This window comes from Gigantopelta aegis, chromosome 8 (genome assembly GCF_016097555.1).
Source record: "Gigantopelta aegis isolate Gae_Host chromosome 8, Gae_host_genome, whole genome shotgun sequence".
NCBI classification, from domain to species: Eukaryota; Metazoa; Mollusca; class Gastropoda; order Neomphalida; family Peltospiridae; genus Gigantopelta; species Gigantopelta aegis.
Genome location: NC_054706.1, coordinates 16240273 through 16246799, shown reverse-complemented (window position 1 = coordinate 16246799; position 6527 = coordinate 16240273).

Genomic DNA, 6527 nt, shown 5'->3' with positions numbered 1-6527 from the left:
CAACATCAATGCTAATATGGGCTTCCTGTAACGTCAAACCGACAAACACAGACGTTCGCTTTCTGCTTGAAGTAGTGTGCAAGTTACAGCAGTACTCGCACGTGTTGAATACGCGTTCAGCGAGTACCGAAAATAGGAGGCATAACTAACGCCACTTCCGATTCGGCGCAACGCCAATCAAAAACAGTCAAGCACCACTGACACACAACATAACTAACATCTCTGCTCATTTACCGTAATGTCAATCATCGACAGATTTCGGTAAGAGCCTGGAGTTGATGGGGAAGAACTTTTTTTTCAACGTAAACATTCTTTCATCAATGTCAGTTGCTATACAGCCATGAGCACCCACAAGGGAGGGCCAGGCGGGTACTTGCTCCCCCTCCCATGGATATGACCTGATTTTAAAAAATATATTTCGTACGTTAAAATATACATTAATATGTTTTACTTTTAATGTAATATATATGCTGCATTCTATAGCAGATATTAAAAGGTTTCGATGACACATTTTATTGATGTAGAGATGAATACATATGTGGCCATTAGATACCATTTATCTTACGACTTGTTTTAAAACGTATCTGATGCTAGGATCAGACTGTCAACTGTCACGATGAAGTTGACCAATTCGATAGTTGCGTTGTAATTTCCACAACTCCCGACTTAGACAGGTGCGCTCAGATTAACAGCTAATTGGTCGTAGGAGTCGTATATGAAAATGTAGTTGTAAGAGCACTCAGACTAGCAACTGGACCAGTCCTAGAAGTCGTGACAGCAGAAAGTTGGCCAGCTTTGTGGTGGCAGTTGGTTTTGGGAGATTAGCATAACGAGCAAAAACGAATTGGATAAGTTTTTAAACAACGAGTTGTAAGATAAATGGTATAAAACGGATATGAATGTAGTATTGTATGGGTTTTTGTTGTTGTTGTTGTTGTGTTTTTTTTGTGTTTTTTTACATATCCTGAAAAAACATGTTTTAAGAAAATTTAAACGTCTTTTCCAAAAAAAAAACTTACTTACAGCACTTGCGTTTGTAGCTAACTTACGCATTACATACAACTCAATTTCAGGTTAACTTATACGTCAGAGAAATCGATTTCGATCGTAGTTGGGGTTTGTTCATTGGATGGTATGGCATTGGGAACCTGGTCATCACTTAGGAACAGCCGTATGTGTTATATCACTCATGTGTCATTTGTATGTGTTATCAAAATTTTTATGACATTATATTGTTTAATGACACCACTAAGTCACATTGATTTATTAATCATCGTTTTTTGGATGTCAAACATTTGGTAATTTCGACATAGTCTTAGAGGAAACCCGCTACATTTTTCCATTAGCAGCAAAGGATCTTTATATGCACCATCCCACAGACATGATAGCACATACCACGGCCTTTGATATACCAATCGTGGTGCACTGGCTGGAAGGAGAAATAACTCAATGGGCCCACCGACGGGGATCGATCTCAGACTAATCGCGCATCAAGCGGGCATTTTACCGCTCAGCTACGTCCCGCCCTAAAATTTAATTACTTTAATTCTCACCAATGGCTGTGTAAGAAATTATATTTCTAGCAGAATTAATGACAACAAAACCCCTAACAGTCGGGAAAGCGTTAGCGACAATCGATTGGTAAACTTACCCCATTAACATAACTTATAGTGTCCAGTATGTTGTTTTCATCAAGAAAATTATGTACACGATTTTGACCAAAATATGAAAAAAAATATGCTAGTGAGTAGGCCTATTAGGCTTATCGGACATCATTTCAATCAATGGTAGACCTGTATCACAGTTATTTTATTTGTCCTTCAATTCTATATATACGAACTATTTATGAAAGGAACCGTTTTATTTCACAACTTTGCCGGGGTTTTTTCAGAGTAGTATGTCCACTCGTGTTGAATGGCCTACAGTGTCCATACACCAAAACAAAATAGTTAAAAATTTCTTCATAACGGTTTTAAAAAAAAAAACAAAATGGAACTGGAAATAAAATAATAAGTAACTATGAACCCCCTTCATGGTCCATTCCTGGATGTCGTGAGGGGATGTGTATGTCTCAGTGACCCAGAGAGCTATGCCAGAAGGAGTTTCGGCTTTTGGTAGGGTTTGGATTGGTCCAGTGGTAGAGACTGGACTGATATGGACTAAAGGTGAGGTAACCCTAACAGAAACCGCCAGTGCTGAAGTCAGAGATATCGGGCCGTAAGGTGCACTCCAATAAAGCACAATATCATGCATATACAGCTATTATGACTATACTTTTGGTTTGGACAATAATGACGTGGTCGGTGCTCGCCCTGTGATGACTAACAGGCAGGTGAAGCGCCGGTCTCCTTACCTCGAGGGAGCCCATCCTCAGCTACTGGAGGTTCTTCCCGCCCGTCTTGTGGAGCCAGGGGACGAGGAAGTAAAGCTATTGGCCAGACGAAAATGTAAAACAACCCCTCCCCAGTCATCATAATGCAATGGAATGCAGAAGGAGTTGCAAACACAAATACACAGCTTCAGCACTTTATGCATGAAAACAAGATCAGCATCTGCTGTATCCAAGAATCTCATCTGAAAGAATCCAAGAGCTTCAAAGGCAGAGGGTTGTAGCACCCCTAGAAGGGACAAAAAGAAAGAGCAAGTAGAGCCATCCAGCAAGATTCCATGACAAATAACACAACTCAACCAGAACTTGAAAGTGTCCCCAAACATCTAAGGCCAGGATGGTATTACCAACGAAATGCTTAAAGACCTAGGCAGTGCTGCACTATCTAAGCTGTTGTAAATTTTCAACCTGAGCTGGTCTGCCGGTGAGGTGCCACAAATCTGGTAAGAGGCAGTGATACCTATTCAGAAGAAAGGGTAGAACAAGCAAAAGACAAGTAGCTACAGACCCGTCAGCATCACTAGCTGTGTTTGCAAGACCCTAGAGCGCATCATCAGTCACCGGCTTCAACAGTTCAAGAACAGCTTGGGTTTAGATGATTCCGTAGCACAAAAAACCAGACTATCTACCTGTCACAAGTTACCGAAGATGCTTTCCAAGCATAGAAAATTGTTCTTGTCACCTTCATTGATCTGCAAAAGGCCTTTGACAGGGTTTGGAAAGATGGCCTGTTAGCTAAGCTGCAGAAAATGGCATCCCTGGTATCATATACAGGTGGACCAAGTCCTATCTGCAGAACCGAAGGGCGAGAAGAGTACTGTCACCTAAACTCTTCGTTATCTTCATCCATGACCTATTCGTGGGACTACCCAAAAGAGTACATGAAGCAATGTATGCAGATTACCTTGTTTTATGGTGCTCCGATAAGTATGCAATGACAGCAACATATCGCATGCAGCTTGCCTTTGATAGTGTCACATCTTGGACACGAAACTGGTGCATGACAACTAACAAAGACAAGTCAGCTGCCATCCTCCAGTATGAAGACCTACATATATATTTGGGGGTCACCTTAAAGTTTTGACAAGATACAGACCAGGAAACCACACGTGGAGAAAGCCGAGACCAACGCTCAAAGAAAACTTTTCATAATGAGGATGCTGGCTGGCACCAGGTGGGTGCAGATTATAACATTCTGAAAAGTGTCTACCAAGGAGCAATCAGACCACATCTTGAGTATGGATCCAGTGCATGGTCAGCACCAGCAAAGTCACACCAACAAAAACTAGACATGGTTCAGAACCAAGCACTAAGGATAATAACTAGAGCAATGAGGTCAACCCCTATTCAGAAAATGGAACAACTCGCTGGTATCGTACCCCTTAGTAAACAACGGGACTCCAAGCTCATGATGCAAGTCAATGAGTTCAAGTTTTCCCCACAACATCCATCCAGAAGAAGCTGTACGGTACCAAAAGTGATCTACAGAGGACAATATCATTCATAGTCACATCTGGGCCCGTGCTTATAAACCTTTTAGAGTCCAGACTCAATCTCAAATGACATCACACGCATACAATTTGCATGGCGTTGTCATGACGTTCACGTCTCAGACTCTATTAGAGTCTTGAGTCTAGACTCTAAACGTTTTATAAGTACCAGGCCTGGCCTCAACTTGTAGTCGTCAAGCGAACGAGAAGAAGAAGTCTTTGAACAATACAACATTCCTTTGCTGATAATAAAATTAGTAAAAGTCGTCCCGTCTGTGACCGAACATACGGAAATTTATCTAGTAATATCTTGACAATATACATATCGTGATTGCAGGATAAAATTAATTTTGAGCTATTATAAACATCACGACGATGAGAAACTTATTTTTAAAAACACATTGGAGTTGTTAATATTTGTGGTTTAAGCAGGACGTTATTAGTTTTAACTTTAAAGAAAAAAAACTTTTTACAATATACTAAACTCCACTGAAAACGCACCACTTGATTTTTATAAATTAAAATTAGTTTGGTTTGTTTAACGAGAACACTAGAGCACATTGACTTATTAATCACCGGCTATTGGATGTCCAACCATTTGGCAATTCTGACATATAATCTTAGAGGGGAAACCCGCTACATTTATCCAGTAGTAGCAAGGAATATTTTATATACATCATCCCACAGATAGGACAGCGCATACTACGACCTTTAATATACCAGTCGTGGTGCATTGGATGGAAAGAGAAATAGCCCAATGAGCCCACCAATGGGAATCGATCCTAGACCGCCTCGCATCAAACGATTGCTTTACCACTGGGCTACGCCTCGTCTCTCTCCCCCCCCCCCCCCCCCCCAACTCGATTTTTAGTTATTATTGCTATCACATGTAAGGTTACCACAAAACACATGTAATGTGAGAGGACAGCGGTGAGACCATTTTCAATGCTGTATTCAAACGATACATATGCTTTCATAACATTTGAAATGAAAGACTAGCAAAACATGAAATATCAGCATTTACACACAGAAATATACACAAAGGCTATTTGCACGTATCGCAAATATCATCAGTAGAATAAGCTTTATAAAAAAATAATCCGACTCATAGATCACTTATAACGTGTATAACGATAATGTCATGATTGATACCCCAGGAGTGAGTACGCATGCACCAAGCCGGGATGTCTAGGTTGCATAGTACCAAAGAAGAGAGTTCCGTACACCTTCAAATATTTACGGAGTAAAAGCAACTGTAATATGTGACATTGATTATTTGTGCAAATACTGTTATTCACTGACAATAAATAAATACACTTTTATTTATTATACAGTTGTTATGTAGTATATACCAGAGGTTGAAACTAATGCGGGGTACCACCAGAAATGGCGGTTGCTATTAAAAGCATTAATTAAATCTCTTATTTGGTATGTGACTGCCCCCCCCATTTTCTTACAGGTAGATTAGATGTGAGGTGCCACTTTTTATTGATGTACTTCCTGGGTGTGTTGATACGCTGCTTATATCAGTTTTATTAGTAAACGTTAACATTATCGGCAATAGGAATTGATTTGGTCTGTTAGAACCTCTACACACGCTGTAACACAACAATTTGGATGCCATTTGTATAAAGTTGGAAAAAAAAAACCAAAACAAAAAACAGGATAGGGCCAGGACGTAACCCAATGGTAAAGCGCTCGCTTGATACACGGTCGGTCAAGGATCGATCCCCATCGGTGGGCCCATAGGACCATCTCTAGTTCCAGTCACTGCACCACAACTGGTATATCAAAGGCCGTGGCATGTGCTATCCTGCCTGTGGGATGGTGCATATAAAAGATCCCTTGTTACTAATGAAAAAATGTAGCGGGTTTCCTCTCAAAAACCATACGTCAAAATGTTTGGCATCCAATAGCCGATGATTAATAAATCAATGTGCTCTAGTGGTGTCATTAAACAAAATAAAATGAACTTCAACAACAGGATCAACCCCAGGCAGGTAATACCAAACCAAATAACATCCGGCTGGGTGCACCTAAGTTTTGATATGTAGAGCAGTTAATACCACAAGTCCAGTCATTGGTGATAAATGTAACTGGGTTTTTTGGTGTCATTAAATGTTGGTTAATCTGGCCACTAAATTCATGTAATTTAATTTGAACTAATGTACCAATGTACCAACTACCATTGTATTTGAAACATGTGATGGGTCCTACTAAAAATAGCATGACATTTGTTGTACGGAACTAAGGTGGTCATAGACGCTAGCGCTACCCGCTGTCTGAAATGAGGATCTGAACCTCCATTTTTTTCTGATTTACTTTTAAGTGTGAGGGATGGTAGTATTTATATTCATGGTATATACGTCGATTAATACGCTGCAGCAGTTTTAGCCACATACGTTACAATTGTCCTCTATGGGATTTGATTTTCTGGCATACACTCTGCAGAGTGCATGATCGGACACGGTATGCTGTTAGGACGACACCGGCCCCACGTTCAGTCAGCAAACGTTTCGCTAACATTCTCGAACTATTTAATTGGTTCCCGAAGTGGTAATTCGGTTTACTATGTAGCGTAAACAAAAACCCAGTCTAGCGAACGTTGGCGACAAGCAGTTGACTGAACTTAAACCCGCAGTTATTAG